General features: G+C 41.7%; 1 protein-coding gene across 2 annotated transcripts in view; it reads right to left on the reverse strand.

Annotated features, from left to right (window-relative positions):
* Positions 1-25,112, reverse strand: part of RALGPS2 (Ral GEF with PH domain and SH3 binding motif 2) — a 129,504-nt gene extending 104,392 nt beyond the window's left edge. For both annotated transcript variants that reach the window (XM_074906968.1, XM_074906967.1), the window contains exons 1-4: positions 24,790-25,112; positions 17,797-17,892; positions 16,936-16,995; positions 16,256-16,403 (exon numbers count right to left, since the gene is read on the reverse strand). The gene's annotated coding sequence lies outside the window, so the exon portion shown is untranslated. The remainder of the gene's footprint in view (positions 1-16,255; positions 16,404-16,935; positions 16,996-17,796; positions 17,893-24,789) is intronic.
* Between the last annotated feature and the right edge of the window lie 2,590 nt (positions 25,113-27,702).

The raw sequence follows: 27,702 nt of genomic DNA on the forward strand, positions 1-27,702 counted from the left end.
TTGTCGTTTAACTCAGAACTATTTCACAAGCTGCAAATAAATAGAAAAGGTAAATGACAGGTAACTGAGTTAATACCAGATGACAAAATAGTGTGACAGCTTCTCATACTTAAGACTCCTAAATAATGAAATAAACAAAATAATCCTAAAAGTTCTATCTCCAAGTGACCTAAAGCAGGTATGTCAGACAAACAAGCCTGAAGGCAAGAAACTACAATATTTAACTAATAAAATATCCTCAAAAAAGGCATTAACTTTAAAGTGGCACTGTAGGAACACAATACAGAAAGGAGGACAACTCAGAGAGAGTCACCTTGCATATTTCAGTCAAACATCATAGCTTCCAGGTATTTTCAGGTATTAACAGTCCCCATCTGAACTATGTTGAGCTGTACTTCTGTAGTTCAGAATAGCCATTCAGTCTATGCTTTCTTATTTTTTTTAAAAAAATTATGGGACTGTCTCATTTACAGGACAGAAGATACATTTCACTGTCATATGCTATAATTGTGATTGTGTTTCCTCCACTAAAAATACACTTAACGGCACTTAGATTTTATCTGGTATTATACTAACAGACCATAGAAAGGGAAAAAAAACCCTCATGTTTGGCTTGCAAGTGTCACTGCTCTCCTGGCCTTTCCCATCTTAATTATTCTTCAGACGGTCTCATGTGGAGTATTTCCTCTAGCCTTTTCATGACTGAAATGAAAAGCGAAGAAATAAAACTCTAACCGATGTGACATAATTTTAATTTATGCAGTGACAGTAGAGGACAGAGGTATCACATCTCCAAAACCAGTTGCAGGCCCTCCACATGTTCAAAATGTTACACTAGCCCCAAGTTAATCTTCTCTGCTAAAAGTATCCTTTAAAAATGTGTAATTTTTTTAAAGCACTGTTATTGTAAGAAGAATCGACACTTTGCCTTTGCATGACACAATTATGGACCATATATTATCATAAAATTGTGCAATCTCAAACTAAAGGTTATATATTTGACCCTTGTCTCACATATACTTCAGTTGTTCCCCTTCCCCATACTAAGGGGAAGAATTGGGGAAGAACTGTTTCTGACCAAGGAAAAGTGAAAATGGAATTTTGGAGGTTTTTTGTGGAAGGATTTGGATGGTGCTATTCAAAAGAAGTTATGTGTATCATAGAAGCCTATGGAGTTGGCAGAGCAGCCTCAGATAAACAAGAGCAAATTAATTCCTCTACAAGCAGCGGGGTTAAAGCCCAGTTTCCTAATGATTAGTCTCACATAACCCATAGGCACCCAAGCAACTTCCCTCCAGTCCCATATTTCCTAATTCACTGTCACAAGCCTGACCCTTGGTCCCTTACCAGCTCCAGTTTGCTACCTGTTTCCTAAGCTATCAGGAATTTTGTTTGCATCTGCCCACCCATTCTGTGTACCAGACAGAGCCACTTAGCCCTGCGCTGTCTCAAGACAGCACATGCCCATTCACCTAACAGAAGGCTAAATGGGATTGGTGAGCCCAGCGACTGCTCGACAGTCTGTCACATTAGAGGACTGTACCTGGAGGGTACCACGGTGGTGCACACTGATCTAGGTTTTGCTTTCCTACCTCGTTACTGACTGTGAAAAGAATTGTGAGAACTCTGTCCCTTAGTCAAGTATGGTTGAAATTGGTCACCATATGGAGAAGAGACTCCTACAAAGCACATAATACAAAAGCTAGATTTTTTTTTAATAAACAGAAAATTACTTAGAAAAACCCTGTATACAAAGGAGATCTAGATTACGAAATATACCACCTGCCAGTCATGCTGTATCATACCAAAGCTGTCCACACAATGTTAATTTTGTACCCATCACCACTCTACAATAGTATGTTTGAATACACTTCTACTTTTTCCCACCTCATGGAGATACAGTAAGGGGCAGAATTAGTACTGAACTGCTATAAACTAGCATTTATCAACTTTAAAGTTCCAGAATTTGCAATATTTTAAAAAGTACTTTTGAAAGCTGCATTAGACATGAGAACATCACCACTCCCATAACAACACAGCAATAATTTTAGCCAGTGTATCATTTAAGACAAATATTGAAAAAAATCCCAACACTGGAATAATTAAATCATTTGCTTGCTATACTACCATTCTGTTCAACACAAAAATAAGTAAATAGCAATACCAGAAAGTGATCAACATCAGAGCTGTGCAGAGCAACATAGCTGGATACATGAAATGACTGTGCCCACACTGGAATAGTGAGTCACAGTTTTCACTGCATATCCTGTATAACCAATTACAAAAACTGAATTACACTGAGTAATTTGAACTTCCAGTACATTTCTCCTCTTCAATTTAATAGATGTCTGTGCTCAGAAATGCATTAAATGTGGAATTGAAAGTGTTTTATATGACCATAAAATACTAAAGCATGCATTTATGCCAGCCTGAAGCCTGGAAGCACTATGTGGCATATCTTCCTACCTCTTCATGCCATGCATACTGTACAGTAAAAAGCAAACTAAAAATACTGATAAAAAGATTCATCATACCCAGCAAATGAAAATGTCTAAACTAAGCAGGGTCCACTTTCTTCAGTGACTCCAAGTTTTTCTGCAAATTCATCCAAGGCTGTATTTGATGATCATTCCATTACAGTGACTGACCTATAAAGCCCCAAAATGGAAGGCAGCTCAGTGAAGATGAGCAAAGGCAACATGCCCTTGAAGCTCAGGGAATAATGCAGGGTGTGACTGACCACAACTGTTACAAAGAAGCTGACTTTATCTCAGCACAAAGAGGACCAAAGGGTGGCCTTTGTTTTAGATAAACAGCTATATCCGTTGAGCATATCAACTGACTATATTACAGTTGAGCGAATCAACTAGTGGTGTAAATGTTTCTCCCTGAGTTCATTAAAAAGTGAATGTCTCCCTGAGGTAGCTAGACCAGCATGGAGGAGTGAATACATGGCTCAGCCCAACAGAGTGCAAAACCAAAATAACTAACAAAGGAATTTCAAAGAGAACAAGCTTAAGCTTGCTTCAACCCACATATTCCCTCCAGGTGACTGGAAACGCCCAACATCGTGACAGTGAGCATATTCTAGAGACCAGCAATAGTGATCACATCGGCTTTGTGTTTGAACTGCATACAGCAATTGCTATATTTTGCTAAGTTTAACTTGCATTCGTACTGCAATTTCAGTGTATTTTATATGACTCTGTAATATCAACTACCTTCAAATAGTAAATTTCATATTAAACATTACACCCTTCATGTGTGGAATATCTAAACAAACCTTGTCAGAGTGTACTGGACTGACAGGTGACTAAGAGGCCTCCTAAGCCTGACTCCCTTCCACAACAGAATCCAGAGATATTTTTGTCTCAGCTTGGGTCAAACACTATCCCAAAAATACACTGTATAAACAGCGTTTTAAAAGACCCTAAAATTATATTAAAACTTCCTGTCCAGAACAGTACAAAGCTTTAAGGAAACACAGCCACAGTGCAATTTTATGAACAGCTCAAGAGTCATGATGACCAACACCCTATTTGGTTTTATTCATAATGTCAGAACAAAGTGTCATTTGTTTTGATCACAGTTCCCCATGAAGAAGACAGAAGTGCCTTGCACGGGATTATGATCAATTACGAATGCCAAGTCACTACTGAAGACTCTGGGGACCAAAGAACAGCAGGAAAACAAAAAATTCAGTTCCAGACACAATCAACCTGAGCTCCTGATCTTGTGGAAACTCTCATTGGTATTTTGACTAAAGTGTAGAAAAAGCTATTTCTTTTAAGATGAAGAACAGAAGTGTACTGGGCTCCACTGAATCTTCACTCCCCCATGTAGTACAGCCTAGCTAGATTCAACTATTCCATACCAGAACCTCAAGACACTTCTGTGAAATCCTGAAGCCACTGACTGAATTCTAATTCTGGATCTGAGCCCTTTGATTCTTAGAAGTGTATTTTTTCCAGCACTGCTTGGCAATTACTAAATTAACATTGCTTTTAACCACTGTACACAAGGTAGAAACTTCAGTGAAACAGGAATTAAAGTACTTCAAGCAACTGTCACATTTGCGTAATATGCACCAAGTCTGATCCTTCCATCTGGAAGCACTTTATGTATCTTGGATGCCTCACTGCCCTTTTGATCAGAGCTTGTTAAATACAAAATAAGCTAATTAATCTATAGTTCCTTACCATACAGGGCTACAAGAAAGAACCTGTATTACAATTACTCATTTTGAACACAGTTATTCCTACCTTACATGAAGAACACCCAGAAATGCTTGTGGTTCTGGTTGCCGGGTTCCTGTGTGATTTCCCTCCTGTTTTGCCAATTATTAGGCCTAGCATAAAAGCCAGCATAAATATGAACCAATAACCAAATTGTATTTGATACAAAAGGGTCAGTACATGGGTGAGCGCAGGGGGTACAACCAAGTCAGTCAGATTTATACACCTCCTCAGTAGTTTGAGGTAAAATCTCTTTGCTAAAGGGTCACAATATGGCCAAAACAAATCAGACAATACTAAGAACATGGCAACGCTAAGATGCAGCCACTTTAATGCATCCTCCGGATACTTTTTCCTTAATCTTTGTAAGGCATACAGTTATCAAACATCTTTTAGTTTGATTTTGGGACTTTCAGATGAACATGTACTGTGCTTCCCACAAGATCACTATACAGATGCTGAGACTCACTTAGGTAACGTGTTGCATCTTGAGCAAGTAGGGGTACAGGACACTCTGCTGACCCAATGCCCAGCACGGATGCCTCGCACGCCAAGTGCGCCTCTGGCTGGTCTGTATCAAGCTGGCAGATGGAGGCTCTGGCTGCTCTGCTGTACAGATACTGCAGGTGGGCAAAAATATCCAAAGTAGTCCGAGGGGAGGTAGTCCAATGCTCCTGACTTCAAGAAATGCATGGCATCCTCTTGCCCCAGAAGCCACTGTTCTTTATTAATTACTTCCCGTTAGAACTTCTCAAAGTCCAAAGGAGCTATGTACAGATAGGTAAAGCTAGAAACATGTCTAAAGATAGGAATAAAGCTTATTGTCTAAAAGGCAAAAGCGGTAACTGCTAAAAAAACCCAAAAAGAACTAAGAAACTCAAAAAAAAAAACCCAAACATCCCAAACCAAAACAAAAACTAACACACACAAGTGCCCCACAATTAAGCAGAAAGTCAGCAAGGAATAGGTGACAGGACAAAGAACGTTCATCCAACTATGAAAGAAGACTTTGTCAAGTCAAAATTACACCTTCCAAACTATAGCTTCAGTTTTACACTAACCCACCAAAACAAAAAACCCAACTATGTAACTGCACTGTAAGAATAAATAATAATACAGGCTGAGAGAGTTGGGGTTGTTCAGCCTGGAGAAGAGAAGGCTCTGGGGAGGCCTTAAAGCAGCCTTCCACTTCCTAAAGGGGCTACAGGAAAGCTGGAGAGGAACTCTTGACCAGGGAGTGTAGGCATAGGATGAGGGGTAACAGCTTTAAACTGAAAAAGGGCAGAGTTAGATTAGATATAAGGAAGAAGTTATTTACTGTGTGGGTGGTGAGACACTGGCACAGGTTTCCCAGAGCAGCTGTGGCTGCCCCCTCCCTGGCAGTGTTCAAGGCCAGGTTGGACGGGCCTTTGGGCAACCTGGGCTAGTGGAAGGTGTCCCTGCCCATGGCAGGGGGGTGGAACTAGATGAGCTTTAAGATCCCTTCCAACCCAACCAATTCCGTGATAATAAAGATAGTATGTACACAGCATTATAAAAGAAAAATAAAAGCCACCTAAACACATGCTTTCAGTAAGCATGATAGTATTAAGAGGTGATATAAGATAGCAAAACTGATAAAAGTAGAAACTTCCACAATAGAGATTAAATAAAAGCTCAAGCAATTCAATATAATCCCATCCTCCTGCAAGAAATTTATTATTGAAGATAACCAAATCTCAGACCTAAAAATTCACACACTACAAAACCTCCAGTCAGACTCATGAATCCTGGCAAAGCATTTGATAAGCTGCCACTCGTTAAGACTGAGATAAAAGACACAACAAGACAATATGCACAGGGTACAGACGTGACAAAAACAGAGGCCGAGGAGCATAATATTAGAGTAGGGAGAGATTACTAACAGTTATTAAATATGCAACACTAGTACAAATATTGGAATGATAAAACATTTAGAAACACAGGAAAGTAACATAACACAGAATGAAAAGCTACCTGATGGACAGAAGAACAAAAAATGAAAGTTGATCGTTAAAGGACCACTTGGGTTGGTTTGTTTCTGCTCTGAATTCAGTACAGTTGGAAATAAATGTCACCAATGCTGTAAGCATGAAGTAGCCACATGAGATCAAAATATTGCATTAGTTATGGACAAATACTACCTCCAAAACATTTCAGAGACATTGATGCTGTACTCTATGCCATTCTGGTCACCTGGCTTCCAATAGGTTTTGAATTAAATATGAGAAGGGCTTCCAGAAGCCAGACCTAAGCTTGCTTATGCTAACTGAAACCTGCATGAGGATACACTTGCAATGTTTAAATACCTAGAGGACAAACCAGAAATATGAATAAAATGTAAATTTTGGCTCAAAAATCAGAATACAACAATCAGCTGCTCGAACAGTTTCCAGAAGACAGTACTAAAAGCAAAAACCATAGCTGCTGAAGTTGATAGTAGCCTCCTTCCTGAAAGAAATCATGCCATATGGCACCTGCATCAGCAGTAGAGCTAACTCAGTAACACAGGCTCCTGTTTTCACTGGTTTGATTAGTCCTACTGCAAACTCAAAGCACTTCTATACTCATACAACTCAAGCACTCAAAGTTATGTCACACATCCACTCTTTCCCTAAGCATCTGCTGCACAGGAATCACAGCAGTACCAACTGTTTAAGCTCCAAGCCCAATGAAATTAGAATCCACAGAATAGCAACAAATAAAACAGAAAATTGTTTATTATGTTTGACAATGAAGTTTTAAATTAGGAAAAAAAGCTTCATTTAAATATGGTCCTTCTCTTACTCTAGAAAAGACTCTACCTGGACAAACCATTAAGTGAAATTATTATTTTTAAGAAGCCACTGCCCACAGAGCACTTTTCACTATCATGTGTGCGCTTACATTCTAGACAACAAAATCACCTTATTGCTGCTTTTATGCACCTCATTCTCTACAAGCCTCTATTCTGTTCTGTAGTTCTTTAGAAAGTACATTGCACAGAACATTATATCCCTTTGGATCAGACTATTATTGTAAAATTGCTGTGAAAACAGACTGAACATCTTAAGTCATGATGCATGGTTTGTTTTTCCTTCCATATGTCAAAAGGGTAAGGATTTGGGAACCAAATTATTTTAGCACAAAAAGTACATCAAGTATAATAATGTTTTGCCCTCCTCAGTCTCCCTCTCCAATTCCCCCCCCCCCCCCGCCACAGAGCCATCAGTTTTCTTTGCAAACAAGAGGAATAGTAAATGATTAGTGTCATGTTGATTAACTAATGCTCAGTTTGCAAAATATTTTTCTTATGGGTTCGATGTGCAGGCACTGTATCAGTGGAGCTAACAGAGGAAGAATACATCCACAGACGTGGATGAACAGAGAAGTCATACTGAAGAGCATGCAGTAGAGCACTGAATGCTGCTCACACGAACTGCAGGACTCAAATATTCTTTTCAGAGGTACTCAGATCCAGAGTTTTGCTTCATTTCTGGATAATGCAAACAACACATGAATAGGGAAGAATTAGTGCAGACTGTACATCAGCAAAAATATCATAATACTCTCACTGTGAAAAGTCTCTAGAAGCTGGCTTTTCTTAGTTTAAAATTTTTTAAGTTTTTTATTTTAAATAAGGCAACACTAAAAATTCTAGCAGAAAACAAATTTGGAGAAAATCATTATAACAATCTACAAAAGGACCCATGTGGGTGGCATACCTTATCTCAGAATAGGAAAAGTACTTCACAGGAAAAAGATTTGAGAAAGATAACATTTAAAGTGCAACTGCACACTTGCGAGTTCTGAAACAGAGATAACTGACAGCATAAGCTTTGTTACCGTCAAGAGCCTACAGGAACTTGGTCACCAACCATCACAACTCGCATGCCAAAAGCACATATAAGAAAAACCAGTGATGAAAACTGAGACTCTGCTGAACATTCTGTGTAAACCCACACATCACATGTGGATGTAAAGAAAACTAATATCCATGCACCTCATCAAATAATTTTCTGTAGGCATTAAGTGCTAGAGTCAAAGTTGAGAAGAGCCAAATCAAAAACAAGATGATTAAATCATCCTAGGATTTTTAACAAGCAATAGATGACAAAGTACCAACTGTTGCTGAGTAACAGCCTCTGAATCCACAGAATTAGACTCAGTACATACACCTGCCTCAAGTGCACACTCCCTCTGTAGAGGGAGACAAAAGAGATTGACAAGCAGAGAAAAAGAAGGCAAAACTCCTCTCACACTGAATGCCTGACTTTCTCATTCAGGAAGAAGATAAATTTGAAGTTGTGTTATTGAAAGCTATTAACAGACAACAAGGATCTTTCTTGAACAAGGCACACAATATCTTAGGCTGGTTTAAAATTCAGCTTTCAGATTGATGAGTACAGTCTTTATCAATAATATGTGTGATGACATTTCAACAATGTTCTCTAAAATTATTCTTTTTTAAACATCATGCCTCAATATGGAAGTTTGCACCGTTGCTATAGAAGTGGTGCCAACATGAAAAAAATCTAACAGCATATGAATTGCCTATATTTGGTATGACATCTTATGTGGAACTACAATACACATTTGGGCAAGAGCTGGATTTGCCGCCTGTGCCACTATCCCCCACATTCATTTATAAGTGTGTCAAGCTCAGAGCATCTAACTCCTACGAGGAAACAATACACAAATCAGTTATTTTTATCTATCCAAGCATCCACATCTTTCCCACATTTTAACTCCCTTTAGAAGAACTTCAGTAAATCAAGCAACTAATGAGACAGCAGGCGAATACCCAAACACCGACAGTATAGTATATTAAACTTCTCTTCACCCAAGACCAGTCAGTAACTGCTGACCACCAAAGCATCTACCTAATAAAACATGATACAGAAAATGAGCAAATACAAGTTAATTCATACAAATCCAGGACCTTCAAACCAAATGTATGTTGGAAATTTGTTTTAAATGTTCAAGAATGACCACATAAATCCAGGAAGGATTTGTCAGGTGGCTCAACCAGATATCAATGACCTACACAAAGTGCCTGAAATTGGAGACCAAGCATATGTTTGCTTCAGCTGAAATAATTTAGAGTGAACATTTACATGAAGGAGGATAGTGTATTTTTTAAATGGTATCAGACTCTTTTCTTGTAGAAAAACTTACAGTAGACTGCAGGGAAATCTTGTCTCTTTAGATACTCAAAGCAGACAGGAATTTATCTGAAAGCCTGAAATTCTCATATGCCCACCTTACTTCTTGTGCACTAACAACAACAGTAGAATTGCCAGAAAAACTAAAAGCAATTTCAGGTAAATGGACAGGACAAATGAGAGTCCTGCTGGAGCTATTTCTAAGCCATCTACCTACATTATTGATGAAAGGATCTGCTCTAAAGAAGGAATGACATAATAAATATCTACAGTTTGTAGAACTTGTATAACTGATGCAGAATACAATGTTTTCCAGAAGACATCAAAAAGACACCAAGATGTAGCACAAGCATTAACTTGAAGAGCACAGCTGGCAAAGCACAAGAACCAACTATGCAAAAATATTTGTATACCTCTAATGGTAGTAAAGGCAAGCTGCAAATTTTTGTTACAAAACAGGGAAAACGACAAACTACAGGGGAAGATTAATGATAAAGCTCTTCACAGCACACATGACAACTTTAAACTAACCAGGGACTAAGGAAATCAAATAATTTCTCAAATTACTTCCTAAGGAGGTAGCAGCATGCTAGTTTGAGAGCCATACTTCAAACAAGGAATGCAAAAATCAAATGCTAAAAAGGCACATAAAGCCTTTTGCTCTACACTGGATTCACTGGGAATATGATCAACAAGCCAGGAAAGAAAACCACAAAACTGAACCAAGTTTACTGGCATTAAAGACACCAGATGCACAGATACACACAGTCCTGGTGGTCCTGCATGGTTTTGACAGGCACAGAAAGGCTGTAGACACTTAAGCTAAGCGAGGACAACTGAACATGTTCAAAGCAGGGGCAAGTATTTTCTTCCAGAACTCACAGAAAGTATGGGGAATCCTGCAATTTTTATATGTCTTTAAGAGCATGACAACTGCTGACAGAGTAACAGCACTTGATGATCTTTTCAGGATTTAGGAGTCAAGTCCAGCTCATTTACCCCCCACACAAAAATTCCAGTATGCCTTTGATACAGTCCGGCAAGCAGAATTTAAGATTATTCCAGCACTATGAACTCAGCACAGGAAGTTCACAAGTGATATCCTACACAACTTCTATGTGGATATTAGAGATATTCAGTGGACAACTAGATAATTATTACTCAAACATATCCTTCAGCTTATCAAATGCAGCTGTGTCCATTTCTTCCAAATCAATGGATGCATGCATTAAAAATTAAGTGCAAATACGTGCAAGCTGAAAACTTGAGTCCAAGAGCAATGACAGAGAAACAGCCTGTACACAACCGTTTTGATAAAGATTTAGAGGAGAATGGTATTTTGAATGCAAGTCTACTGTTTTACAGCAGATAATGCTGTTTCTTCTTATGGCAAACATGCTGCTTAACAGTTCATTTAACTAAAAAGAAAATTACAATCATCTTTGTGTTAAACTAATAAAAAGTAAATTTAGAATTCTATAATGCAAGAAAGCCCACACTGTGAGATGGCAGGGCATCACAATTAGAAATACAAAAACCATTATTATGTTACCACTCAGTGATGTTAACTGTATCTTTAAAAAGCTCAGACTGGCACCATCCAAAAAAATCCACTACAAACTGCCACTTCAGTTAGCATACTAACAGCTGAAATCTGTAATCTTAGCACACTGATTAGAAAACAGTTTGCTTTCTTTCTAGGACCAGCAAAACCACCCCAGTGCTAAAAGAACGAAGCAGTGCAAATCTTGGTGAAATCACAAACTGAACAAAAGCAAAGACCCTCAGATATTAAAACACCTACCAGGTAAGCTTTCCTGTTCTCTGGCAACTTCTGTCAGGAAACCTTGCAAGAGTTCAGTTCTAAATTTTGCACAAAAGTCTTTTCTTCTCCATCTTCTACAGAGGGCATCTTCTGGCCCAGCCTAATCAATAGCACTAGCTTAAACCAGAGAGATTAGCCATTCTGGACAAACCAATGAAAGCTAATTCTTCACCTCATCTAAACGAAAATACAACACTTCTTTGAGACTCTGTCATGTCCTGTATTGTTTTAGTTAATAAAAAAATCTCAGCCACCCAAATAAATACACACTTGGCCAAAACAAGCATTTTTGCTGTCATGCAAGATTCACCTTGAATAGCAGGAAAAACATGAAAAAAGGGCATGACTAATACAGAGAACTGAAAGGCTCTGAGGAACAGTTTCTGTGTATTTGGAACCAGCAGCCTCAGTTACAACTGAGACAAGGATTTGATACCGCTTCATCATTATTGACATTAAACTGTCCTTGTACTGGAGGTACAAAGAAATCTGTCAACATAAGAAATGTAGTGGACAATACACACCAAACAGGGAGGAGCCTTGCTTGAAGCAACAAAAAAGCCCCCATGAAGAGAAAGATGTCCTGGGAAACAAACTAGGCTGGGAGAGCTGGCCAGGGAAGCCAGCAGCCAGCAGGACATTTGCCTTGCAGAGGCAGATCAGAGATCATGGGCTGCCAGCTGGAGAACCTCATTGTACAGAACTGAGTGCCTTTAAATTCTGCACCACTTCAGCATTTTTAATACCCAATTTTTAAGACAAGTTACCCTATCACTGCAATATTATTGCAGCAAGGAGTGAATCTGATTCCTGGGTCAGAAATTGTGTATTTTTGCAACTCCAGAAGGTATTATTTGATGACATACATGATATATTAAAATACTTTACATTGCAGAATTTTCAAAACAGTTCTACTAATAAACTGTCTTTTCATGCCCTGAGCAACAGCGTGGGCTAGGTGACCCCCAATTGTCCCTTCTAAAATATTCCGATTCTCTAGTTTAAAGAAAAGAAAAGGCATTAACAACCTAATTAATACAGTCTCTAGGTTCAGAGAAAACGAAGTATATCCAAATATACCGATCAAGCATAATCCAACCGCACAATGTATTTAATTTCTTGCTTTTTTGATGATGTGAATGTAAAAAGAGTGGGTAAACAGTATTAAAAAAGCTTGAGAACCCTTTGAACATGTTTGAATCTCCCCTTATTTCCTTCTAGGAAGACTTGGTAAAATTTGGCTTCAAGCTTCCAACAAAAATATTCAATTACATAATAAACACAAAGAAGATCCTGCAGAATAGTCACAGAAAGCTGATTTTAAATGCATCACCTCAAGCAATCAACTTATGGCATGGGCATGTCCTCCTAGCTAGGAAAGCAGCACTGCCATGGATACTCTGCCCAAAGATGGTTTTGGCCACAACAACCCCCAGCAGCGCTACAGGCTTGGGGAGGAGTGGCTGGAGAGCTGCCAGTCAGAGAGGGACCTGGGGGTGTTGATTGACAACCGGCTGAACAGGAGCCAGCAGTGTGCCCAGGGGGCCAAGAAGGCCAATGGCATCCTGGCTCGTGTCAGCAATAGAGTGGCCAGCAGGGACAGGGAAGGGATCTTACCCCTGTCCTCGACACTGGTGAGGCCACACGTCGATTCCTGTGTTCAGTTTTGGGCCCCTCACTACAAAAAGGACATTGAATGACTCGAGCGTGTCCAGAGAAGGGCAACGGAGCTGGTGCAGGGTCTGGAACACATGTCCTGTGAGGAGCAGCTGAGGGAGCTGGGGGTGTTTAGTCTGGAGAAGAGGAGGCTGAGGGGAGACCTCATCGCCCTCTACAGCTCCCTGAAAGGAGGTTGCAGAGAGCTGGGGATGAGTCTCTTTAACCAAGTAATAAGCGACAGGACAAGAGGGAATGGTCTCAAATTGCGCCAGGGAAGGTTTGGACTAGATACCAGGAAGCATTTCTTTACAGAACGGGTTGTTAGGCATTGGAATGAGCTGCCTAGGGAGGTGGTAGAATCCCCATCCCTGGAGGTATTTAAGAGTAGGGTCGACATAGCGCTGAGGGATATGGTGCAGTTGGGAACTGTCAGCGTTAGGTTAACGGTTAGACTAGATGATCTTCAAGGTCTTTTCCAACTCAGACGATTCTGCAATTCACGTGGCCTTTCCCCTTCAACATTAACGAGCCCCAGAGGTAGATCAGTCCATTTTGTCCTTCCCAAAAAACCATCATAGAAAAGCAAGCCTTCTAAACATACACAGGTTCAGAGGTGAGAAAGCCCATGGACCCCAGAGTGAGAAGTGAAGCGTACTGGTGATGAAGGGCCATCATCCAGGAATAGGAAAGAAAAGCTGCAAACTCTCATGTTGTGAAATGAAGTCCAATAAGCCAGTAACAGCAAATCAGCTGTTGGAGGGGCAGAACACAGAGTCTGCACAAGTCCTATCTGCACCCACTTCCCCTAGCCCTGCTAAGTCTTTGACAAAAGGCTTCACTGTGTTTTGGTACTTGGTGATACTGCAAATTCATGGTGCTGCCACCATGGGAGATTTAATTGATACTGCCCATGAGGATTTGGAAAATCTGACCTACAAATAATTTGGTCAAAGAAATGAATACAAGGATAACTTTTTGACAGTTTAAAAAATAAACATTACAATTAAATAAACTCAGATCTTTAAGCATTGTCTCAAAGCCAAGATCATCTGTATTAGTAGAGCCTTTTAAAAAAAAAAAAGAATTAGTAATTAATTTTCCAATTCTATACTACCAGCAAGTGAGTTGCCTCTTACCTGCTAAAAGGATAGCTGAAAAATCCAATACTTTCGCTGCACTTTGAAATACTTTAATTTTTTAGTTAGCTTCATGTGCAGCTTGCCAAGTTGGGAAGGTTAATTTTGGTTATGAATGTAATCTAAACATGAAGGAGAGTCAGCCACATCATAGAGTATTGGTACCTTACTGTTGAAATATCACTGAAGTCACTAGCCACAACATGGTTAGTGTGCTTTTGGGAGGTAGTATACTTTTGAAACAGCTTTATCACTTAAAAGCTAAAGTAGTTCAATGAGCTACACAAATTACCTTCCACTACCTCTGAGACAGAGAAAAAGAACCTCAGCAAAACCAGCAAAACACAGCTACCTATTTAAATGTAATATTCATGTAGTGATTTACAGGATCTTGCCAATGTAAGAATCCATTTTTTTCACAAACAACAGAGTATTGTTTTCCAGCTGAGTTGCACATGGCTAATAAACACCATAAATCTGACAAAGCTATCAAATAGCAGGCAGCAGACCTGCTCTACAAGAGACTGCCATATAAGCCAGCTCCCTCACTGAGGAACAAAGCAAACTCAACACCAATTCACTCTGGGATGCAACTCCATGCTCAACCCAGCCCTAGAAAAGAACACAATTTGCAAACGGGATCTCCAACCTAGACAAGACCCCTTTTTGTCTTTCAAGATGTGTTTTCTGATTTTGAGGGTTGTTACATTAAAAAAAAGTTGGCCTCCTCTGCATTAGAGGAGATGCCAATTATGAATTCCGAAAGATTGCCATATTCCTCCTGTAAGTAAAGCACTTCTACCAACATTAGGAGAATCATAAATATAGAAAAAGCTGCAAAGAAGTACGGATCAGCTAGTCCAATGATAAGATCATAGAAACACGCCCTATTGCCCTAGGGAAAAAAAGGTATCACATTCCATTAATGACCTGGAATGTAATAGGGAAAAATGACACCAGAGAAAGAGACTAGCAACAAAAAGTTCAGTTGCTGAAGCCCATCACTTCTTATCTTCCCTCCCTCACTCCAACTAGTAAAGTCAAGAAGATATCCAGGACATTCAATATCAGTCCACACAGAAATCTAACACCAAAAAGCAACACAGAAACTTCACCAAACCCCAAGACAACAAGGGAAGTCTGTCTTTTCTTCCTGTTCCCTGGAGAGATCTCACTTCCGTCCACGTCCTTTAAGTCCATTACTGCCTCATTCTGTTTTCCACTTAAGACTATCACTTCATAGAAAGAGGGGAAGAAAAAGTATGTAAAAGAATGGATTTTTTTTTTTCCTAGGTCATGAAAATAAGAGCTAGCTTTTTTTAAAAAAATAGGTACAGATGAAATTATTAAAACTCTCAGCTTTTCTACAATATACTTTTGTTTACAAATAAATGAGAGATTTAACAAGCTTTGTGGGCACAATACCTTAGCGAGACATCTTTCATGTTAGCTACTTGCATTATTTACCAAACAAGCTTCCCTTTGTAGCAGTATTGCATAACAGACTAACTAGATTTCTATGTCTAACTTAGCATAACACAAATACAACACACCCCTGATTTATATTACTATATAGATCTGCACAACAGATTTCACATTTTCCTAAGCTAGCCTTTATAAAAGGCTTTTTGGGCCCCACAATACCCTTTCAATTAATTATCTTTATTGTCTTATAACTAAGTTATAAAATTCGGGTCAGGAATTACTTCTCAACAAAACTGCGTCAGCCTATGATCATTAGCATGTATACCGTTGGTACACTAAGTCTAAATTTGTTTTAAGAATTCATACCCACTTTGCATATAGTCACTCTGCACTTATTAACAAGCACATGCTGTGAATGTCTAACTCTACCTCCACACCGGTGAGTGTTTCAGTTTTGTCCCATAAGCTAATCAAATTGAACAGGAAAGGCACACCAGTTCACAGGACAAAGCATACACCAAGATTTTTTATAAGCTTCTCTAGATGTCCTGGCATAATGTCACCTTAAATACTTTGAAACTTTCCATTGTACATATAAAAATTAATTTGGGATCATGTAACAACAAATACACAGATGCTTCTTTTCCCCCTCCTAAGTCATATGGCATTCGTTGGCAAAAAAGATAACTAAAGCAGTTCTCATCGGTGGTCTCTAGCAGAATTTTTAGACATCTCTCTAAAAAACCACAATATCTGAATGCTAGCTTATACACAGACTTGTACAAATGCTTCTTTTAAGAGAAGTTAAATTACCTTATCTGAAACATGAACTAGGTCATAATGAAGAAGCCTTTCCACAACTAAGACAGCTTCAGAAAAGAGGCAAGATTGACTTTTCCGAAGTATTAAACGCAAGTCACAGCATGAAACAGTCTGAGTTCTGTCATCACACAGACACTATCTGCATTAAAAAAAAAGTCAGCAAGTTAATTAAGCACAAGGGCAAGCCATTACATGCACATATTGAGGAAGCCCTATCTGCAAGCAGGTCCTAAAGCACACCGTCTGTTTATGAATACCTGCCGTTCCTCAAAGGTAAAGAAATACTGCACCTCAAAAGCAGGGGTTTTTTCCTCCTCTTTCATATGCCTTCAACTTCACAAAACATTGTAGATCCAGCACCCACCCCAACTGAAAAGCTTGCTTTTTTTGTTTGATCTCCTGACTAACAATTTGTTTAACAGCATTTTGCTCTCCAAATTCCTTTAGAAATGTTCAAAGTGTCCATCCAGAATACTTCAACAGATGTTGCCAGCAGAGCTGAACAACTTCCACAAACAAAATAACCTTCTGCCAGCATAGCTAGATCTACACAAGGGTATAAAAAAAATAACCAAAGAATCACAGTTTCATACCGCAATGAGATTTAGTACTACTACCTTTGGCACATTTCTAAAACATACATACTTGTTTACAGTACCATTAAAAATTACCTATTAGAATGACTGGAAATGCCATATACGACACTGGATCAAGAAGAAAGTTATCGTCCACTATTAAGGAGAAAAGCACTTTTAGTAAGGCATATCACTAATATCAAAATCTATTATCAAAGAGTTTTCTGGCAAAATCTGCTCACAATAAATCCCAAATAGGCCCAGACTGGGAGGAAAAAAACAACAAAGGAGGATTAGAAGAAATTGTGTATCATCAATAGGGCAATCAACCCGCAAAGGGTGGCTAGCCAAGTGTTTTGCAAAGAGGAAGTAGCAAAAACATTTTGACTACAGAGGGACATTTGCTATTATCATATAAATAAAATGGAAAACGGTTTCACTAGAAACTGCACACCTGACACCATTCATGCATGGCATATTAAAAAGTAATAACAAAGCCTTATACCTAGGTAATGTTTATCCTTGTCCTCTCTTAAGGCAGACCTGCAAGGCCCAGGTTTTATCTGCCCTAACAAACATCTCAAGTGTTTCAGTCCACACACTGTCCACCACATTCATGGTTCTCAGAAGCACAGGGTTAGTGTGTAGCTAAGAGGAAATCTTGCTAAGCCTTTAGTAATTTTACACTCCGAGCTCCAGAAGATACTTGAAGATCACCTCAACTGCATGGAAGGACTGAAATGAACAGATTCCTTCTCTCCTTATACATTATTCCTTTCCAAAATGCCTGTTGGTATATTTCCATAAAAGTTTGATCAATAAGAATATAAAAATTATTTAGATGCACTTGCCAGACAAGTCTGACAAGAAACGCCCAAACAAACTGGTTAGTCTAAAAGTATGTGACTATTATTCTAAAAATAAATGTAATGGCTGCCACTTCTCAGGTATACTTACCAATAAAGCACATGGGGAAACTGGCTGGTAATCAAAGACAAGGCTGCTGGCAGAACGGTCTGGACTTGCTAGCAACTGCAGCACAGTTCAGGTGCCCTTTAACCACACAGAGAAAATTCATTATGTGACAGAGTAGGAGAGGCAATACAATGATTATGAGTCATACACTTAACCATATGCTTTATCAGTATACCTCATGATATTAGAGTTACTAACTAGTGACAGCACAAAACAGTGATGGGAGCATAGTCCAAATCTTCTGGGCATTTTTTCTTTCATTGATTTGGCACTTCCAAAAAAATTCATGTGCATTTTGAAATACAAAACATACACCTAAAACTATGCAATGCCACCAGCATTCTAACACTTCACACAAGTAAGCTGATTGCAGATGCTTTTCGAATCCCCAAAACACTTTACAGGCTCCTAGATAAGTTTTTGCTTGATCAGACAAACGGCTGTTATTACCAAGTTTGCAGTCACACCATCACCATTCCTAACTCACTCCATCAGCCTACGGTAAAAGATACAGTGACTGTTAAGTTTAGGTCTATGCAAAAGGAATTTTCAGAAATGTCACAAGAATCCTATGCCTCAAATATTTCTGCATGAAATCTGAAACTAAGGAGTTTTTCCCAAGTTCCCAGACTTGCAAACCGAGCTAGGGATTCAAGATAAAAGTTGAGCCTGTGCTCTAATACCTGAAATCAGCACTCCACAAGCAGTTATAACCAAAGGGACAACTGATCCACTTAACTGATGTCAGCTGGTTTATGGAAACTCTGATGTACTTGCCAGTCATCTCTGTCACTAATTGCTTTTTTTCATTCATTTCTCTGGCATGACATCAGCACAAGACTTTGTATGGCTGAAGAATAAATAGTTTGGGGGAACTATCAAACTGAAAAATAAGGCAAGGAAGGAAAAAAAAAAGCTTAATCTCTTAGCTAAATTCCCTGATGCAGTTCACTCTACTAGTGTTTCTACCAAAACAGTGTGGGAAGTGAGCAGTCAATAAAAAAGCTGCCTTGCTCCATGTGGGGTCACAACCTAATTCAATTACAAACCAATTTAAATTAGTTACAACTGTGGAGGACCTCAACTTTATCAAGCAACAGAACTTAACAGCAATTAGAAGATCAAACTAACAACTTGGCAATAAAACAAGTGGACAAACACAAGCCTTTAAAGAGTTACAAATTTAAGTTTTACATGGAACTAACAAGTCACAAGTCCACATGTGCTTACATGCCTCTTCAGATATAAAATCATACATGAAACTTACAAAGAAAGACTTAGTAAATTGAGACTTTCAGCTTTTCATTGGAGGCTTCTGCCTGCCTATACATTCATCTGAAAAGGCTGTAACACAGCAGAAAATGTGTTTGTCCTGCTTATTCACTCATTGGTCCAAATCCAGCCACACTGTGACATTATACCACTTATTCTAAATGAAAATATAATACTATAGTTTAGACAATTATCCCAAACCCTGGGCACCTTAATAATTTGATAAAAGCAATCCAATTTACAAACTGCATTAAGATCACTTTTTCAGGATCTCTGCCAGTTTTATCTAGCCACTATTATCTAAGAAATACACCTTCAACTTTTAAAGAAGATCAATATTCTTCTTCCCCAGCACGATCAATCTGAGCCCATCTCAATGAGGAGAGCAAATTCCATAGTCTCAAAGCTGTCCCTTAATGAATAATGAGGGAGGCACAAATCAAACAGCTTTTAATGTCAAACTATGACAGTGGTCAGAGAGTTGATAGCCTGTCCTAGGGCACTTCAGACTTAATTGATTGCTGCCAATACCATAGCTCCATTAAAGAGAAAAAGAGGTAACACATACATATCCCAAAGCATCAGTGCTGCTGACTCCTACAGAGACTGCTCCAAAGCCAGCAAAACCTTCAGCACCACATTTTGCCTCCAAATTGTTTTTAAATGGAGTTTCAGCATGGAAGCCAGCCTATCTTAAGCTTCTCCTCTGCAACGCCCGTTACAGACTTCCCTATCAGTCTGAGCGCTTCAGCCCTCGGACATACAGCACAAGCAGTGTAATTGAGGTGACTCACGAGCTCCAAGGAATTACTAAATTGGACCAACCACTTTTCGGCAGAGGACCCCATTAACAAACAAGTCTTCCTCTTTGGTATTTCTGCTTATCCACAGGCATGCTGTTTGTGCTTCCTTAACTGACCCAGGCTCTCCCCAAGTTAGGTTTCATTACTTGCACTAGGCACCGCTATAACGATCTAAAACCAAGGGGAGGATGGGCAGAGACAACTTCCAACCAAATTCTAGTTAGCTCTGATCAGGTTAGAAGGTCTCATTCTTCTAGTCAAAGATTTTAAAAACTGATTTTACTGTTTCAATATTACTGCTAACAACAACAACTAATAAACTCGAGTCACAATAGGGCACTAAGACTTCTACCTAATGGCAAACGCATTCCTTCAGTTAGGAAGGCTGATAATTACATCCACATCATGTATATTTTATCTGGATTGAACTTCAGCCAGCTTGTTCTAATCCATGTTCAAATCTCAACTACATGCTGATGAGGCACTGAGCTACATTAACTGTTGTGGTCACACTTGCAATATATGGGGAGACTTACAGTCTCCCAGATAGACCAGAGAAAATAGGGCAGGCACATGCCTCTCCCAGTTCACTTGCAACCTAGAGCTTACATTGCCCGTGAAATGTATTCATATAAATGAAATTCTGAAACAGCCAGGGAGAATAGGCCACAAGTCCAACACTTCAAAGAAACAGAATAAATGTTCCTAAGAGTTTGCACCAAGATGAATCCTACCATAGGGGACTGCAAGCACTGTCTGACTCCAAAAGAAAAAAAAGGGGAGGGCTTCCATTTAACCATCAAGCAGCAACAGATGCATTGCGCTCTCAAATTTGGCATCAAATCAACTCCCATGTTACAGGCCTGATCTTTAACAAAGGAGGCTGCTCTTTACCACTGAGAAATAGGCAGGTTTTTAAACCACAACCATGATGCATACAGGAGTCTGACAAGACTGTTTCTTGATATTCTGACCATGCAGCTCTTGAGCTTCTCAGTGTCAGGCAGAGAGGTGTGCTGCAGCACACCCAGAGATTTTCTTGGGCAGAAAACCTCGACTTGTTGATGCACTTGACAGTCAAAAAGCCAAAACACAGCCTGACTGGTGCAGCCCTATGGAAGTTAGGGCAAAAGCTTGCTGGACCTGCCAGGTATGCTGCTTTTTTTTCCCCAGCCTTATTGCCTGCAGTTCTACCTAAACTGTCATTCTTGTAGTTGGGACTGTAAGACAACACAGGCAGGGAAAAGGGAAACACACAGAAAAAAGAAATCCTAGACTTACTTACAGAAAGACACACAATAATTATGGAGGCTGTAACTTCTCTGCACTGAAATTACAGCCATGGAAAAAGTTACCCTGACAATAAAGCTGGGATAGTGAGACTCCCAAGAGCATTCTCAGGGCATCTCCATGGATTCAAGGAAGACACCATTTGTGTCATTTGACAGCCTACAACCCATCTGGAAGCCTGTAAGGAGTTTTGAAAATACCAGCTGTGAGTGTATTCGAGAGTAGCACACCTCAGAACAGCGAGCCCGAGAGAATAAACATTAACCTTTAATGCATGTGAGGAATATTGTATTTTTAAATACTCAGTACTCGCCCACTAGACTTCCCAGTTTTATTTTGCTCTATGCTAAAATGCAATGAAGGGGTCAGTTTTTCTAGACAAACTCTCCTATAAACTGAAACATAGACTGGAAACAGTCTCCCTCTTCCACAGCCAGTCAGCAGGTTCAATGACCATCATTTACACCATGCTAACTTGTGCAAGCCACAGCAAGAAGCTCCAACGTTCAGAACATACCATGTTGCTGAATACATCTTCACCTTCTCTAACTTTGGGCCACCCTCTCCTCCACCTCCCCCTTCCCTCCTCCCCGCTTGCTTTACAGAGTTCCTCCTGACTGCACAAAGCTGCTGCCACCAGCATAGCCCAGTGACTGGGTGGCCACTGCAGCACCAAGAGTTGCAAGCTTTTTGACACCCCACAACTGCCTTGCTCCAGCTCATATTTCAGATGTCCCCTTCCTGCTTGGCAGAATACTGGGTGGTACCAGCTTGCCCACAAGAAGGGTTCCAATGCCATTTTCCCTGGAGTCCTAGAATGTCTTTAAGGATCTCTGTAAAAGAAAAAGTTGCAGTCACACATCTGCACATTCTAGGGGACTAAGCATACAGAACATCTACTTGAAACACCCAACCAGGTGTTAAGACTCCCTTGCTTCAGCAGTTTAAGGTGATTAGTTCATAAACTGACAAAACATGAAGCCCATGTGAAATTCATGCAGTAAATGCTATGCACGCACAGATATTAAGCTGTAAAACACTCAGATCAAAAATATACCATGCCTTTGGGGTCTTACATTTCAACAAAACGCAAACAGTTACACTCCCCACCCCTAAAGGAAGTTTTCAACTCAGATTTACTGAATGAAAGGAGGAGCCCAAATGATTCAGCTTCAAGCAAATATAAAGGAAAATATTAATCCCTAATCTCAATGATAAAAAAATAGGGGAAGACACTGTTTAAGATGGAGGTGTGTCTACCAATTCAAATCTTTTAATATTCAAAGACACATCAAGCAGAACATGAGCACACTAAAACCCCATTAGCTTTCTGAAGTCTTAAACACATTTATTACATACACAGCCAATTTTAAAAATCAAAGTTTACACAAGTAGCTCCAATTAAAGTGTTAGCCCTGTATCTTCATTCTTGTTCACTGGTGCTGAGCAACATCAAAATGAATAAAATATCTGAACATTGGGATTTTCAACCTAAACAGTCACAAGCAGGAAACAAGTGTGGAAGAGGAAAGATCTCTCCAAAAATTCTGCGCAAAGACAGGTTTCTGAGAAAAAAAAAACAATCCAACAGTAAACAGGATAACCTCATGAAAAGGGTTGGGGGTTTTTCTTCCTCCATTAGGCTGAGAAATCAAACATTTCTCACTGAAATCCAGCAAACTAAATTACAAGGTAGAACATTTCACGAGGGGGCTCACAAACTCCAAGCGACTGCTGTACATCTTCCACACGTATTTGGAGGTGACTGCCCGTCCCCCATCTCAGCCGTGCCACACTAGCATTTCAGTGCAGCACACATCTCCAGCCTCGCTGAGAGGAGTATTTAATTGCAGACTAGCAGGAGTGCTTCTTTACATACAGTCTAAACTGTAAATAAAGGTTTCGCCAGAGGGCAGTCTTTCAATTCAAGTGACCTAGCTTTAGCAAACTTCTAGCAAGACTGCAGGCAACCCACATGCAGGGATGGATGCGCAGAGGCTGTGCGACCCAGGGATAGTTTTGCTTCCGAAAGAGAACTCTTAAAAAAAAAAAAAACCAAAAACCACACAAAACCACCAAATATAAATGAAATTCAATTATTTATCCCAGAAACGTGAAATATTTTTCAGAGTAACCAAAGGCGCTACTAGCAAAGATCACAAGCAATCACCAACTTCTGTACTGTTATACTGTGGTACTTGATGGTACCAATTAACTCAGGCAGTTCTGGCACATGTGTGGATTGTACCAATTTACAGAAGCAGGGCCCAAGCCCTGCTCATGCAGAGGTGCCTATGGAAGTCCTCTGGTTGTATCATCACAGATACTAATGTTACAATAATATATGGAAAAAATGCATCTGTATTGTCAAGAGAAAGCTCTAGGAAACAATATATGTTTCTACTCCTCACTGTTCTGTATGTGATGTTGTTTTAAAAGGGCCAAAAATGAAACTATTTGCATGAAAATAATACAAAAGTATCAGTAGTGTCAGTAGTTTTCAATCTTTGGACCAGGTATTATTTCCTAATGGCCTGCTGAGACCTAATAAGATTAAAAAAAAAAAATCAAACTGGTGAGGTGAAGTTCATTAAGTAGAAATGTACACAACCACTGAAAAACACAATAGGTCTATGTATCAAGAAAGGTCACGAACCACTGTTTGATGTGAATAGAAAGTTAAGCCCATTTTTCTCAGAAACAAAGAACCACCACAACACTACTAAAATCAAGACAGCTGCAGAAGCAAGGAGCGCTAAGAAAAAAAACCCAAAAAAAATCGTTATGCATCCTATGACATCTTCCAGTCTTGAAACTCAAAAACTGCAGGCCTACAAAACATTTGACTGCCTGCCTATGCACCTATCCCATTTGAAAAGAAATAGCCTCCACCTCTTCTAGTTACTCGTAGCAAAGCCCCCTAGTTTAGCATAGAAAAGGAAGAGGAGGGCAGGGGAATAAGACCCGTACAAAGGCACCTTTTGTCAGTAGAGGGATCGCTCAAACACATAAACATGCCGACAGAATTTCACCAGGCCAATAATTACTATTCAAAACACAGGGACAAGTTACTTCAAACTATTTCTATCACCACCACTCATCTTGGTTTAAAACATATCTATAGAGCTGCCTTTTCAGCATGCACTGCCTGGAAAAAAATATGCCAAACGCTCCTGATGTCAAAGAAACACCATCTATTTGCCCATCCTCTAGCGCAGATCCCTGCTTACCACAAGGCTACGCACTCCTGGTGCTCTGAACTTACCCAGTTCCAGATAAAAGAAACGCTACGTCATGTGGACACCCCGAATACCCCTCCCACCCCCCTCGTGCGCTCTGACCCGCCCCGGGGTCGCGCTGCCTCATGTAACTGGCGGGAAGGTGTCCCGGACCCCGGGGAGGGGCTGGCTGGAAGGCGGAACCTCACCACGCAGCCACCGCGCCTCCCCCTCCGCCCCGGCCTCCCTCAGGCCCCACCGCGGCGCCGAGCACGGGGACCCCCGCGGGAACGCGGCTCTGCCCATCCCCACCCGCACAAACAACCCCCTCGTGCCCTCGCTACGCAGCGAAGCGGGGGGGAAGGCAGCTTCCCCCCCCTCCAGGCCACAACCTGCTCTCCGGCCCCTCACGCAGGTAGCGCCAGCGGTGGGGAATCAGCGACCGGAGGCGCGCTCCAGGCTCGCTCCACAGCCGCGCATCCCTCCATCTTGCAGCGAGGCCGGGGGCGGGGGCTGCCGTGCAGCGCCGTCGCCCTCCGCACGCACACGCACACACACCCCCCGCACACGCGGCCGGGGGAGAGGGCGCTGCCGAGCCGCCGGCCCGGCCCGGCCCGCGGGGGACGAGTGGCCCGTTCCCCGCCGTCCGCCACCCCCCTCCCCGCGGCACCCGTGCGAGGAGGAGGCGGGCGGCAGGTAGGCGGCGGAGCACAGGGCTCCGCGCGGTGCCGGCCAGCGGCGGGGCGGCGGGGGGGGGGCCGGGACCCTCCCCGGATCTGGGAGGGGACGCGCGCCTCCAATCCCCGGCCGGCAGCCCTTCAGGGCCAGGCGTGCGAGCCGGGGTTAAGCCTCCTTTCTCTCCTCCTCCTCCTCCCAGCAGCCGGACAATAAGCCCCGCCGCGGCTCCCCGCGGAGGCGGGCGCCGGCCGCGGGGCTCCCTCCTCCTTCGCCTCCTTCCCGCGACAGCCCGGCTCACCTGCGAGGCGAGGGGGGGTGGATGAGCGGGGGGCGGGCGAGGACAGGGAAGCCGCTCCGGCTGCTGGAGGGGCTGCCGGGCTTCCCCCCTCCTCCTCCTCCTCCTGCGCCCGCGCAGCGCCACTCACCGCCTCCGGCCGCGCTGGGGCGGGGGGGCAGCGCCACCGCGCGCGCACACACACACACACACATACACGCGCGCCGAGCCCCCTTGGCCCGCCCCCTCCAGGGTGGTGGGACGCCAGTGCCGGGCGCGGATCGCGCATGCGCCACGCGCACCCCTCCCCTCCCCTCCCTCCTCAGCCGCTTCCCCACCGGCCGCGGCCGCCCGCCGGTTGCCGTAGCGACGAAGGGGCGCGCGGAGCGGCCTCGCTCTGAGGCGTGGCCCTCCCGCCCGCCCATCGGCCCCGCCCATCGGCCCCGCCCCGCCGCGGGGGACGGCGCTGCCGCTCAGCGGGAGGCGGCCCCGGGCTCTGCCCCCTGCCGGGGCCTCCGGCTGCGCCCTGGCAGTGCCGGCTCCCCGGCCCCGCCGCCGCTTCCTCTCACCGGCGGCTGGCCCGAGCGCCCCCACCGCCGGTGGAGACGAGGCGCGGGAAGACGAACAGCTCTGCGGGAGGCGCCGCTCCCCTTCTTAGGAAAGACAGCTCGGGCAGGGAGAGGGACCGGCTCAGAAACGAAAACATGACATTGCTAGGAAATCCATTCGTCTAGAAGGAACTTAGTGGTGCAAGGACTTTCTAGATTTCTCTCTGCTCCCACAGTCGGTGAGAAATTATTAGCTTACAAGAGGGAAGCAAGGCCTTCAAGGTGTTTGCAGCATTCCAGGAGTGAAAGCTCTCAGAAAACCACCAGGTTTTGCAGGAACTGCCAGAAAGTCGCAGGACTTGGCAATGCTGCTGTCTCAGAGACAGGACTTGGCATCGCCCACTTTTTCATTTACACACCCTGCCAGCGAGGCTCCAGCCCGAGTGAGTTATTACAATAATTAATAGCTAGCATTTATGCATATTCAGAATGCTTTGCAAACAATACCTAATCTCATTACCTTATGAACTGTCTTGTTTTCATCCTGTCATGGAATTAAGATAGTTACTGCTTCCTTCACATCCTTGGGAGACGGAGTCAGTAATTTCGTTGTAGACTGGATAACCCATTGCTGCTGTCCAATATGTAGCCACCCGCTCTGTATTTTTAATGCAATATATAGCCACCTGCTATGCATAGTTTCTAATTGTTAATAGTCTGGCAGACTGGTGAGAATATAGGTACCAGGATCCAGAGGCCCAGATTAAACAAGTGCAGCAGGCTGGAAAGGTGGTACTTGCTTTTAAAATGGTGGCAGGGAAATAAGGCAGGAAGGATTTGAGAAACTGTAGGCACAAGTTTGACAGTGAAGCAGAAAGGCATTACCTTCAGGTACAGCGCCATTTTCCCAATTTTAATAAAGCTCTGTGCCTAGAAAGAGAACATTCTTTCCTCTTGTTTTTGGTGGTGGTGGTTTGTTTGTTTGTTTGTTTTTCATACCACAATAATCTGGCATAGTGTCAAACCCATTCTGAACCAAGATAAATTAAAGGAAAGGAAAATGCCAAATCCCATCGTTCTGCAAAGTTTTCAGCAGGTGAGTTAGTGAATGGAAAGAATGTTCCACCAGATTTGGAACCACAACAACTTTTAATGCAGAAATAAGAAAATATTGTAGGAAGAAGAGGGAAAAAAAAAAAAAAAAAAAGGAAGTAAAGACCCCTCAGGAAGGAAGAAGGAAGTTCCCACCTCAGAAGAGGAAAGCAAAGGTAAATTTTTGGTAAGCTACTTGCCTTCACTAAAGCAGGAGACGAACTACTTTTTCACATAAGAACAAGCTTCTCAGCATTAGTTAAGTGGTGAATATAGGGTTTGATTGACACATTTTGACAGACATCTTACAATTCTCTCATTAAATGTTTCCAGAAAAACTACATAGTGGGTTGTGAGGAAGAAGCAATGACATGGACCAAAAACTAAGAGAGATGAAACAGGAGAACGTGCATAGTTGTTAATAATCATGGTGAAAAGCCAAAAGAATAAGGTGTTTTTAAGGTTTTGTTGTAAATACCCTTAAAAATAATCTAGGTAAAAGGCTGTACAGAAGGAGACAACATTTGTAGAAGACAATACTACTCACAGTTGTTGGGCAGATTGTGAAGATACTTGGAGTGGCCCAGCTGTGTAGGAAGACATTATAGTGACATTCAATATTAATAAACAGTCATTAGTACAAGACAATACATACTGGAGGGAAGAAATCTGGTTATGTGTTGTAGAGGGGTTGAAAACAAAGGTACTAGTTT

Source organism: Athene noctua, chromosome 5 (assembly GCF_965140245.1).
Source record: "Athene noctua chromosome 5, bAthNoc1.hap1.1, whole genome shotgun sequence".
NCBI lineage: Eukaryota > Metazoa > Chordata > Aves > Strigiformes > Strigidae > Athene > Athene noctua.